This window comes from Aegilops tauschii, chromosome 4 (genome assembly GCF_002575655.3).
Source record: "Aegilops tauschii subsp. strangulata cultivar AL8/78 chromosome 4, Aet v6.0, whole genome shotgun sequence".
In the NCBI taxonomy this organism is placed as follows: Eukaryota; Viridiplantae; Streptophyta; class Magnoliopsida; order Poales; family Poaceae; genus Aegilops; species Aegilops tauschii.
This window is the reverse complement of record NC_053038.3, coordinates 195,962,706-195,976,694: the sequence shown is the minus strand read 5'-3', so window position 1 is coordinate 195,976,694 and position 13,989 is coordinate 195,962,706.

The window sequence follows — 13,989 nt, the reverse complement described above, 5'->3', positions numbered from 1 at the left end:
GAGAGGTCTTGCTGCAATTCGAGCACTTCATGATCCACAGCTCGGATTGGATCCTTGAAGCAACGGCAGAGCTGTGACACATGGAACACATCGTGAACCCGAGAAAGGTTCGGCGGTAGCTCCAGTTGGTATGCCACTTTTCCACGCCTTTCGAGAATAGTGAATGGGCCAATATAGCGAGGAGCTAGTTTGCCCCTGATCCCGAAGCGGTGAGCACCCTTCATAGGTGTGACTCGAAGATAAGCCTTTTCGCCAGGTTGATAGACCATGTCTTTATGATGACGGTCATACTGACTCTTCTGACGTGACTGAGCAGTCTTGAGATTCTCGCGAATAATGCGGACTTGTTCTTCGGCATCTTGGATAATATCCGGGCCGAAGAGTGGACGTTCCCCAGTTTCTGACCAGTTCAGAGGGGTTCGGCACTTTCGTCCATTTAACACTTCGAAGGTGGCCATCTTCAGACTAGCTTGATAGCTATTATTATAAGAGAACTCAGCATACGGGAGAGATTCCTCCCATTTCTTGCCGAAGGAAATAACACAAGCTCGAAGCATGTCTTTGAGAACTTGGTTGACGTGTTCAACTTGCCCTTGCGATTGAGGATGAAACGCAGTACTGAATGACAGATGAGTTCCCATAGCTTCTTGGAAACTTGCCCAGAATCTTGAAGTGAATAAGCTGCCACGGTCTGAGCTGATAACCAATGGAATACCGTGGAGTGAAACAATCCTGGACATATAGAGCATTGCCAACTGGCTAGCAGTGATCGTTTCTTTGACTGCCAGAAAATGTGCAACTTTGGAAAGCCGGTCAATGACGACAAGAATAGCATCATTACCTTTCTGGGATTTGGGAAATCCAGTGACGAAGTCCATCTCAACATGGTCCCATTTCCATTCAGGAATAGAGATAGGTTGCAGAGTTCTAGCAGGCCTTTGATGTTCTGCTTTGATACGACGGCAAACGTCACACTCAGCAACATAACGAGCAATGGCTTGCTTCATATTAGACCACCAGAATCTCTGACGGATGTCTTGATACATCTTTGTACTACCAGGATGGATACACAGAGGTGTATCATGAGCTTCTTTCATAACTTCCTGTGTCATATCCAGGTTTTTCTCTGCGCATGGCACCACTAGGCGGCCCTTGAAGTATAAGGTGCCATCTTCAGCAATAGTGAAGAATGAGGGCTTTCCTTCTGCGAGGTAGCGCTTAATCTTGTGGGCTTCAGAGTCATACTTCTGTAGCCTTTTGATGCTGTCCTCGAGATCTGGTTTAGCAACTAGGGTATTGAGGGAACCCTGGGTAACAACGTGGAGGTTCACCTTGCCAAACTCCTTAGGAGGGGGAGTGAGTGCACCCGAAGGAACAATATGGAGGTTCAGCTTCCTGAATTCTTCGACAAGCGAGGGCTGAACTTTGTGAACCTGGAGGTGGTTGCAGTAAGACTTGCGGCTCAAGGCATCAGCCATTACATTAGCCTTGCCTGGCGTATAGGAAATACCCAAGTCAAAGTTTGCAACAAGCTCCATCCATCTCTGTTGACGGAGGTTCAGATCTGGCTGAGTAAACATATATTTCAGACTTTGGTGGTCAGTGAAGATCTCGCAACGATTACCGAGAAGGTAATGTCGCCACTGTTTCAGCGCATGAATGACAGCAGCAAGTTCGAGGTCGTGAATTGGGTAGTTCTCTTCGTGAGGGTGCAATTGCCGAGAGGCATAAGCAATCACTTTGCGGTCTTGCATTAGGACACAACCTAATCCTTGACGGGAAGCGTCGCAGTAAATGACGAAGTCCTTCTTAGTATCAGGTGGAGCTAGAACTGGAGCAGAAGTCAACTTGTCTTTGAGTGCTTGGAAACTTTCCTAACATTTGTCTGTCCATTGGAACTTGACACCCTTATGCAACAGGTTAGTCAGAGGCCTGGCGATCTTGGAGAAGTTCTCGACAAATCGACGGCAATAGCTGGCGAGACCGAGAAAACTTCTGACTTGCTTAACGTTCTTGGGAGGAGTCCAATCAAGAATAGCCTGAACTCGCTCGGGGTTGACGGCAATACCATCCTTAGAGATGACATGCCCGAGATAGGTTACTTCCGGTAGCCAGAATTCACATTTGGAGAACTTGGCATATAGTTGATGTTCTCGTAGCTTCTCCAGCACAAGTCGAAGATGTTCAGCATGTTCTTCTTCGTTCTTGGAAAATACCAGGATATCATCCAGATAAACCACGACGAACTTGTCGAGGTAATCCATGAATATATAGTTCATCAGACGAGAGAAGGTGGCTGGAGCATTGGTTAAACCGAAAGACATGACGGTGTACTCGTATGAACCATAGCGAGTCACGAAGGCGGTCTTTGGGATATCCTCTTTGCGAACACGGATCTGGTGGTAGCCCAACCTCAAGTCGAGCTTAGAGAACACTGACAAACCCGCCAGTTGATCATACAGATCATTGATCCGAGGAAGGGGGTATTTATTCTGGATGGTAGCTTGGTTTATAGGACGGTAGTCTTGAACTAACCGGTTTGTCCCATCCTTCTTCTTGACAAAGAGAGAAGGTGCTCCCCAAGGAGAGCAACTTGGGCGAATGAATCCCTTGCGAAGGGATTTGTCGATTTCCTCCTTAAGCTCAAGGAGTTCATGCGGCGGCATTTTGTAGGGTCGCTTGGCTATAGGAGTGGTGCCTGGTTTCAAGTCGATGATGAATTCGACAGCTCTAGCAGGGGGAATCCCTGGAAGTTCTTCAGGAAAGACGTCGAGGAATTCACGCACGACGGGAATGCTTTCAATGCCCTCGAGTGGTGCAGCATTCAATGCATTCAATGCATAGAGCCTTGCCTCGGCATTTTGCACCAGATGAGCTTGGTAAGCAACTATTTCATCTGAAGGGTGTAGCAGATGGACGGTTTTAGTGGCGCAAACTATAGAAGCAGTATGCGCTTTCAACCAATCCATACCCAAAATGAGGTCGATGTTAGACGACTTCAGGATAATGGGAGAGGCATAGAATTCCAGCCCTTCGATTTCCACGGGGACATCGATGCCAACCAAGGAGGTTTGACACTGTCCCACGGGGGTTTTGACCAATACAGAGGTGTTCATCTCCTCACATTTAACGTCGTGCTTGTATGCAAAATCTTCTGACATGAATGAATGCGATGCACCTGTATCAAATAAAACGGATGCTGGTACTGAATTTACGAGGAGTGTACCCATCACAGTAGTAGGCTGGTCTTGAGCTTCGTTGAGATCAACATGGTTGGCATGAGCACGACCATAAGACTTAGCATTGTTGTTGCGGGGCTGATTGTTACTACGGCCAGTTGCTGGAAGGGCCAGTTGATTCTGGTTCTGGTTGCATTCTTTAGCACGGTGCCCTGGTTGACCACACCTGAAGCACAAGCCATTATTCGGAGTGGGAACAGGAGCTTGGGATGGTGGAGCTGGAAGTCTTGACTGCCTAGATGGTGGTGGAGGCAGACGAGGTGCAGCATATGTCTGCCTTGGGGCAGATGCATTTGGACGGTACATGCTGTTCGGGATCCATATCTTACGCTTCTGTGCGGGCGAGCCCGAAGATGAGCCCGTGTCACGGTTGCGCCTGTGAGAGCTCTGGTATTCCTGCAGACCAGTCTCGACATTGATGGCCTTATTCACCAAGGTGGCGAAATCAGCAAAGTCATGCACTAGAAGTGCGAGCTTGATGTCAGCTTGAAGGCCATCACGGAACTTCTCCTGTCTGCGTGCATCAGTTGCAATGTCTTCTTCAGCATAGCGGGACAGGTCCAGAAACTCCCACTGATAAGCTTCGACAGTTTTGTTGCCTTGGGTGAGGTTGTGGAACTCACGCTTCTTCCGGTCCATGACTCCCTGAGGAATGAAGCGGGCACGGAAAGCAGCTTGGAAGTCTGGCCATGTGATGATTGTTCCAGCTGGCAGAGTACGCCTGTGGCTGTCCCACCATTGAGCTGCGGGTCCCTTCAAGAAGAAGGAAGCAAAGGTGACATAGCTGGCAGGGGCTACATCAGCAGACTCCATCTCATAGGTGATGTCACGGAGCCAGTCATCAGCATCCAGAGGCTGAGTTGAGCTGCGGTAGATGGTTGGGTTGAGGCGTATGAAATCTTGAAGAGTCACTTGAGCTGACTGCTGGTTCATATTGGGGCGAGGGAACTGAGCCATCATATTTTCCATGAATTGGCGGTTCAGTTCAAACTGTTGGATCATACCAGCCATGTACTCAGGTGGTGGTGGGGCATCGCCACCACGACCACGACCACCTGGTCTAACCATCCTGCTAATATATAACAGGGGTAGTTCAGCATTGGAAATATTTGCAAAGACAAGAATCATTCATGATGAAACATGCATAATGAAAGGAGCACGATAGCTACTACATAGTAGTCGGCATAACTTACAAAAGGGGTCATGCATAGAGTTCAGTACATAGAGTTCAGTACATAGACTAAAACATCATAGGCGGCACACAGGCTCGCGGCGAATGCATCTAACACTACAAGCAAGCCTACATCAGTCCCAAGAGGTACTGTGGAGGTAATCGTAGCCCGACAGCTGGTAGTGAGGCAACGGATAGCCCTCCACGTCAGCAGACTGGGGGCCGCGGATACTCAGGTGTAGAGCCCGACGCTCAGGTGGCAGAAGAGGACCAAGTGCGGGAGAGTAGCCTCCCACCTCTGGCCAACCGACACCGTGGGGCATCACGGTCCTGGCTGGGTAGATCGCAGTACGCGGTACCTATCCAGATCGGACAAAGGGGTGCAGCAGCGTCAGAGCACGGTAAAGGTGCTGACGGGTGGTGTACATCTCGTGGTGAAGAGCTCGGTTAGCTCGATCCAGCCCATCAGCATGCAGAACCAGGTTCTGATGGTAGAAGGGCTCTCGGGTGACAGTGGAGTAGGCAGCAGTATAGTATCCCTCCGCACCAACATCAGAAGCGATAGCAATGTGCCTGAAAGGGGAGGTGTCCAACTCCCGATACTCTCCACGAAGACGTGTCAGAGCAGCATAGGCAGCATCGTGGACAGCCATATCGATGGTCACACCAACACCATGTGCGGTGTGCAGCACAGTAGTGGAGTCGTACTCCCGAGAGTAGAGGTGGACGATGGCACGGTACTGCTCCTGGTTAAAGTCCTGGTACTCCTCGTAGACGGTGTACTCAGGGTGCCAGCGATAACCCAGATAGGTCATCATCTCAGCTAGCACCGCAGGTGATCCCGAGGCACCAATGGCCGTCGTGTGGCGAACGACCTGCCTCGTGGGTTCCATCTGAAAGCAAAGACGTTTCAAAGGAGTCAAATGCCAGTGTGTGTATTGTTCAAAATACTACTCTAAGAAACAACTATGGCTTATCCAACTTTGGGGTGAATGTGGTCACGGGATCCTAGTGTTAGAGTTAGTAAATTCGTTTAACCCGAGTAGAAGAGAGTTCAGAGTCCCAGAGTAAAGGTCGAGGAGTAAAAGATACTAGTACCACCCAATGGCGACGTGGGCCCGTAAGACACACAGCCATGTTAGCATGTAGAAGAGAGTAGATTGAAGTCCTCCAAGTAGCATCGCATAGCATAATCCTACCCGGCGATCCCCTCCTCGTCGCCCTGTTAGAGAGCGATCACCGGGTTGTATCTGGCACTTGGAAGGGTGTATTTTATTCAGTATCCAGTTCTAGTTGTCATAAGGTCAAGGTACAACTCCGGGTCGTCCTTTTACCGAGGGACACGGCTATTCGAATAGATAAACTTCCCTGCAGGGGTGCACCACATAACCCAACACGCTCGATCCCATTTGGCCGGACACACTTTTCTGGGTCATGCCCGGCCTCGTAAGATCAACGCGTCGCAGCCCCACCTAAGCACAACAGAGCGGTCAGCACGCCGGTCTAACCCTATGCGCGCAGGGGTCTGGGCCCATCGCCCTATGCACACCTGCACGTTGCGTACGTGGCCGGAAGCAGACCTAGCCTAGTGGCATTCCAGTCCAATCCGGCGCGCGCCACTCAGTCGCTGACGTCAAGAAGGCTTCGGCTGATACCACGACGCCGGGATACCCATAACTACTCCCGCGTAGATGGTTAGTGCGTATAGACCAAATGGCCAGACTCAGATCAAATACCAAGATCTCGTTAAGCGTGTTAAGTAACCGCGAACGCCGACCAGGGCCAGGCCCACCTCTCACCTGGGTGGTCTCAACCTGCCCTGTCGCTCCGCCACAAAGATCCACTTGCGGGTACTCCTACGAGCCGACCCGACTTTAGTCATCACCTGTGTCATGTATGTAGTATATAAGTATATACCCGTGATCACCGCCCAGGTGATCACGGCCCGATAGTATAGCACAGCAGACGGACAAGAATGTAGGGCCACTGATGGAAATCTAGCATCCTATACTAAGCATGTAGGATTGCAGGTAAGGTAGCAACAGTAGTAGCAAGGATAGGCTATGCATCAGGATAGGATATCGGAAAACAGTAACATGCTACACTACTCTAATGCAAGCAGTATAGAGAAGAATAGGCGATATCTGGTGATCAAGGGGGGGGGGCTTGCCTGGTTGCTCTGGCAAGTAGGAGGGGTCGTCAACTCCGTAGTCGAACTGGGCAGCAGCAGTGTCGGTCTCGTAGTCTACCGGAGAGGAGAGGGGGAAGAAACAGTAAATACAATGCAAACATAAGCATGACGATGCGTGACATGACAATGAACGGTGCTAGGTGTGTCCTAACGCGACAGTAGGTGGTACCGGCGAAGGGGGGGAACATCCGGGAGGTATTCCCGATGTTTCGCATTTTCGGACAAACGGACCGAAGGGGGAAAGTTGCTAGTTCGATAGGTTAGGGAGGTGTGGTGGACGAACGGACTGCGTATTCGGATTCGTCTCGTCGTTCTGAGCAATTTTCATATAGAAAACATTTTCATCCGAGTTACGGTTTAAAAGATATGAATTTTCAAAGTTTATTTGAATTTCTGGAATTATTTAATTAACAGAAAAGGGATATGACGTCAGCATGACGTATGAGTGACGTCAGCGGTCAACAGTCCGGTTGACTGGTCAAAACTGACACGGGGGACCCACCTGTCATAGACAGTGGGTTAAACAGAAGATTAAACTAATTAATTTTTAGTTAATTAACTACTGGGCCCACCTGTCAGTGAGTGATTAAGTTAATTAATTATTTTTATTTATAAAACATTTTTCTTTTTCTTTTTCTTTTTTAATTTTTGAGGCGGGGCCCGCACGTCAGTGACTGGGCCTGCCCAGTCAGCACGTTGACCCAGTCAACGGGGCCCACGGGGCCCACTGGCAGGGGCACTGGGGTGGCCCCAGGCCAGCCACGTCGGCGGCAGGTCAGTACGGCGGCCGGAGCAACTCCGGCGAGCCAAACGCGGCGGCGCGGCTCGGGAGGGGTGCGGGTTTCACGCAAAGGGGGTTTGCGGGGGCGTGGCTGGGCGCGTTCGACGCGGCTCGGCGCCGCGCGTCCAACGGTGGTGGCCGGAGGGGCTGGAACGGGCGGGGGCGAGCGCTACGAGCTCGCCGGCGGCGAGGTGCTACGGGCTGGGGCGGGTGCGGCGTTAGAGCACGCGAGCGGCCGAACTATCTAGCTAGGCGGGTGCGGCACGATGCGGTCGAACTAGCGGGCCTACGCCCGTGACCATTTGGTCACCGGAGACCCGCCGGCGGCGAGCTCCGCGGCGCGGCGTTCGGGCGCGCGTGGAAACAACGGCTATGGTACGCGGGCGAGCTAACGGAGAGGGGGAGGAGAAGCGGGAGCTCACAGCGGAGCCGTAGGGAGTGGCAGTGAGCTCGGGGAGGGCGCGGGGTAGCCGGAATCGGCGACGAACGCCGGCGACCCGAAGGTTGAAGACGAGCTCGTGGAGGTCGGTGTAGAGGCGCTCGGCTCGTTCCCGATGGCGTAGTCGACGTAGTCGACGGCGGGGAGCCGTTCGGGCACGTCGTTGGGGCAATCGGGGCACGGTGGCCGCGGGAACGACGGTGAACGGCGGCGAGCACACTCGGGCAGAGGGGATCGAAGGGGAGAGGGAGGTGGATCTGGCGGGGGAAGGCGCAGAGGCCGAGAGGGAGAGCGGGGGTGAGTGGGAGAGAGGCCCGAGGAGGCGGGGGTGCTGGCGCCCTTATCCTCCCCGTCGCCGGCGAGGGGGTGCGGCGGGGTCGGCCCCTGTTCCGACCCCGGTCGGGGGAACAGGGAAGGGGATGCGGGGGAGAGGTGGGCTGGGCCGGGGGGGTCGGGGGTGGCGGCCCTGTTTGGGCCGGGGGTCCAGGGGGGGGGGGGGGAAGGGCCTTCTCCTTTTTTTTTTCTTTGTCTGTTCTGTTTTCTGTTTTCTTTTTATTTGCTTATTTTCTTTTCTGTTTTATTTCATTTAAAAGTATTTAGGTATTTTATAAAAATGTGTTTTCTCCACAATAATTATCAGTGCAATTTCTGGCAGGGCCCGAACATTTTTGTTCAAATTTTTGAAAACTTTTATTTCCCACTTTGATTTTAATTGAAGTTTGAACTAGGAGTTTGAAAAGAAATTTGATGCAATTGTGATCAAGCCCTGTTTAGCAACATGATTAGCTTAATCACAGGGAGTTACTGTAGCATGATTCTCGGGGTGTTACAGTTTGATATTCCTTTTCTGCGAAACACTGAAATAGGCAAAAAAACAACAATTTGCACTGGGCCTTCGGTTAATAGGTTAGTCCCAAAAATAATATAAAAGTGCATAGTAAAGCCCATTAAACATCCAAAACAGATAATATAATAGCATGGAACAATAAAAAATTATAGATACGTTGGAGACGTATCAAGCGTCGCCCTGATACGTCTCTGACATATCTATAATTTTTTAGTGTTCCATGCTATTATATTATCAATCTTGGATGCTTTATATGCTATTTTATATTATTTTTTGGGACTAACCTATTAACCTAGTGCCCAGTGCCAGTACCTATTTTTCGCTTGTTTTTGACTTTTTAGAAGATTAGTATCAAAAGAAGTCCAAACGTGATGAAACTTTACGATGATTTTTTATGGACCAGAAGGGACCCTAGAAGGTTCGGGAGGAGGCAAAAGGGAGAGCCACAAGCTCACAGGGCGCGCCCTAGGGGGGTAGGCGCCCCCTGAGCTTGTGGCCCCCCCGTAGCACCCCTTGACCTAATCCACCTCTATAAATTCAGAAATATTCCAAACCAACATAGGGCCACCCGAAACACTTTTTCTGCCACCGCAAGCTTCTGTTCTTCCACGATCCCATCTGGAGGCCTTTTCTAGTACTCTGCCAGAGGGGGAATCGATCACGGAGGGCTTCTACATCATCCTTGCTGCCTTCTGATGATGCGTGAGTAGTTCACCACAAACCTACGGGCCCATAGCTAGTAGCTAGATGGCTTCTTCTCTCTCTTTGATCTTCAATACAATGTTCTCCTAGGTGTTTTTGGAGTTCTATCCGATGTAATCTTTTTTTGCAGTGTGTTTGTTGGGATCCAATGAATTGTGGGTTTATGATCTGAATATTCATGAGAAGTAATTGATTCTTTTCTGAACTTTATTATGCATGATTGTTATAGCTTTGTATTTCTCTCTGATCTATCTGTTTGGTTTGACCAACTAGATTGATGCATCTTCAGTGGGAGAGGTGCTTTGTAATGGGTTCAGTCTTGCGGTGCTCTGTATCCCAGTGGCAGAAGGGGACAAGACACGTATTTGTATTATTGCCATTAAGGGTAAAACTATTGGGTTTATTCATGTTGGTTGGGTTTACTTTGTCTACATCATGTCATCTTGCTTAAGGCGTCACTCCCTTCTTAATGAACTTAATACCATAGATGCATGCTGGATAGCGGTCGATTGGTGGAGTAATAGTAGTAGATGCAGGCAAGAGTCGGTCTACTTGTCTTGGGCGTGATGCCTATATACATGATCATTGCCTTGAATATCGTCATAACTATGCGCTTTTATATCACAGATGGCAACGATGACTTCGCTCCCACCTATTGCTTCATGGAAAAATGTGCCAAGGTACTCAAATATCCCTTCTCTGAATCTAGTGAAGATGAATTTGATGAAAACCTCAAACCTAGCTATTCCAAGCTTGCTAATATTGCCACTAAACAAGAAAAAGCTTTGGAAAGGATTCAAAATGTAAGTGCATCTAGTGCCCCTTAGTGATTTTGGTGTATTGAAGACTTATAGGTTAAGGGACTAATGTGTTTATGAGTGTACACAGGTCTATAAGTCTATGAGGAGTTTGATATTTACAGAGAAAGTTGACCCCTAAAAATGAAGTTCTTCGACTGAAGACTTTGGATTTCTGAAGACTTTCTAAAGACTTTGAAAGTGAAGAAATGGGTGTGACCTTGAAGACTTGGTATTCATTCGAGGAACATGAAGCGTGAAGACTTTTGTTTTCGTAGTTTCATTTTCTCTTTCTTGAGTCATAGGAAACACCGTACTGTTAAAGGGGGTCGAGGAAATACTAAGGAAAAATTTCCATGTGATGCTCAACTCAAAATCCTACAGCTACCAATCCCTTCGAGTGAAGCCATTGGAAATCTCATACAGTTCAGTCAATTTCTTCAGTGACAGAGACAAAGTTCTTCTGGTCGCTGAGGAATTTGTTCTGACTGAGGAGTTAGGAATTCGCCAGTGCGGATTGCCTACACAGTGAGGATCATGATAGCCCTGAGGAATTTGATAGTCAAATTTCCGACCGTTGCTGTGCTATGCGCCAGCTGTCCCAAAATATCTACCCACCTAACGGTCATAACATTGAAGGGCATTTATGTCTTATCATGTCGGGCTGCTCCCTAGGCTATAAATAGCCGCCCCCTACAACCACTAGCTGGTTGGCTGCTCCGAGAGAAACTGACACTTATCATTTGAGAGCATCCCATCCTCCGAGGACTTTGAGCGAAAATCATTGAGTGAGGAAAACCCAAACCCAAACACCTACAAACCCAAAGTGATTGAGCATCACTGAAGAGATTGATCCTGCGTGGATCCGACGCTTGTTACCTTTGAAGACTGTGCTTCTTCCAGACGGTTAGGCGTCATGGTCTAGAGCATCCAAGAGGAATTGTGGATAGCCGAGTGACCGAGTTTGTGAAGGTTCGGAAGTCACCTGAAGACTTACCACGAGTGATTGGGCGAGGTCTGTGTGACCTTAGCTCAAGGAGAATACGGTGAGGACTGTGTGTCCTCAGGTTTAAATACCTAGCCGCTCCAACCAGATGTACAACTGAGACAGCAGTTGGAACTGGTCTACCAAATCATTGTCTTCACCAAGCCTACCGGTTCTATTTCCTCAACTCTTTCATTTCCTCATATCTATGTTTGAAGACTTTGACTGAAGACTTTCTCAATTTCCTCAGTTCAATTTCTTCAGTCTATTTGTCTTCATCCTGTGTTATCCTGTGTTTACGCTTTCTGTACTCTATGCTTGTCTTCATTTCATCATGATGACCATGCTTGTGCTCTGTTATGATTACTTTTGAGTACTTATTCTGCTGCAAGTAGTTCTTCGCTAAGGAATTTCCTCACCCGCAAATTCCTCAGTGAAGAATTCATAAAAATCGCCTATTCACCCCCTCTAGTCGATGTAACGCACTTTCAATTGGTATCAGAGCAAGGTACTCCCTTGTTCTGTGTGATTTTGGTTTAACCGCCTGGAGTTTTAGTTATGTCGACCGCAGGTATGATCAAGGTCTCTGCTGGGTGTCCTACCTTCGATGGGACGGACTACCCCTACTGGAAGAATAAGATGCGAATGCATCTTGAGGCAATTGATAACGATCTCCGGTATGTTGTGGAAAATGGTGTTCCCTCAGTCACACCTTCTATGAATGCTGCTGATGTGAAGAGATTCAAGCAACTCGATTCTCAAGCGAAGAATATCATATGTGGCCATCTGAGCAAAGGACAGTATGGAAGAGTGAGTGCTTTGGAAACTGCTAAGCTTATCTGGGATAGGCTGTCCAAAGTAAATGAAGGAGTCTCAACACAGCGTGACTCTCGAGTTGACGTTCTTCGCAATCTCTTCAACCGCTTCAAAGGACTCGACAATGAAAATGTTCAACAAACCTTCGATCGCCTCACTGACATCTCAAATGAGCTTCAAGCACTTGGTGCCACTGACATCACCGACCATGAAGTGGTGAAGAAATTGCTGAGATCGCTTGATTCCTCATTTGATACTCTGGCATTGATGATACAAGAGCGTGCTGATTACAAGTCACTTGATCCCGCTGATATCCTCGAGAGGCTAAATACTCATGAGTTCCAGCTTGCTGAGAAGAGAGATCTCTATGGTTCGAGCTATGGCAGATCACTTGCCCTGAAGGCCAAGGTCGTCTCTGAATCTGAAGGTGAAGATTTTGGTAGTAGCCTTGGTGATCCTGAAGAACTGTGCCAGGAGCTAGCATTGCTCGTGAAGAAATTTCAGAGGTTCTCAAGACCTGGTCGCTTTGGAAAATCCTCAAGGAGCAATGATTCCTCATCCAGTGACTACAAGAAGAGGCTTTGTCACAAATGCAAGAAACCTGGACACTACATTCAAGATTGTCCTCAGTGGGAAAAGGAATCAACGAAGAAGAAATACAAGGATTACAGTTCTGATGTGAAGAAAAAGAAGAAATCCTCAAAATCTTCATCATCAAAATCCTCGAAGTCTTTGTCTCACAAGAAGAGCAGCTCCAAGAAGGCTCGGACATTAATTGGCAAGGAAATGGACTCTGAGGCTGAATCCGAGGAACATGAGGAAGAGGAGGTGTCTGAGGAGTCCGAGTCTGGTGTGGCGAGTCTAGCTCTTGCTACTGCATTCGTCAGCAAGTCTATCTTCAACTCTGAAGAAAATGGCTTCACCAACAAGGCTGATGAAGGCAATGATGATTATGCTCCCACCTATTGCTTCATGGCAAAGGGTGCCAAGGTACTCAAATATACCTCCTCTGAATCTAGTGAGAATGAATCTGATGAAAACGTCAAGCCCAGATACTCTAAACTTGCTAAGATTGCTGTGAAACAACAAAGGGCTTTTGAAAAGGTTCAAAACATGCTAGACAAAAGTGATGATATGTTGGGTGAAGAAATGGATCACACTAAAACCTTGACTAAAAATCTTCAAAGACTTCAGACTAGGTTTGACAACCTTCAAGGTCATCATAACACTCTCTTTTCTGATCATGAGAAGCTTTCTTATGAATTTCTTCAGAGAAAGCAAGATCTTGAAAAGCTAAGTGTGAGTTATGAAGATCTTCAGAAGGAGCACGATTCATTACCTGCTCAACAAATCAGCGCTTCTCAGGAAGAATTTGTTCCTCCATGTTTGAAATGCATTGAATGTGAATCTGCTAATTCTTCACCTGAATGTTCAAATGCTTCTAATGCTACAAATTCTTCAACTGTCTCTGCTATCACTAATTCCTCAACTGAGGACATTGCCAGTATAACTGATGATGCAGGGCTGAAGGAATTGTACATGACAGGCATGTACAAAAGCCTCAAAGGGCATCAGACTCTTTGTGATGTGCTTAAAAAGCAGATCCTCAACAGGAACCCTAGGAAAGAGGGTATTGCCTTTGAAAGGAAACTCAATGCTGATGGTACATATTGGAAGCCTGAGCAGTACCCCAAAACCTCATGGGTTGCTGCAAAGGGACCTCCAGTTGATCCATCTAATCTATCTGGTTTTACATGTGAATCTCCTCATTCTTCTGATGAGTCATTTGAGTCCAACTATAAACTGTTCAAAAATCAGAATGGTGAAGTATTTGCTAGATATGTTGGCACTAACTGCAGGAACGGTTCCCCTATGAAGAAAATCTGGGTTCCCAAAAAGTGCCTTGAAAGTCTTCAGGTGAATGTCCTCATGACACCACCTGTGAAGAATAGGAACCCCAGATCAAATTCTTCATATGGATCCAAGTCCTCATACGGACCAAATTCCTCACGTGGATCAAA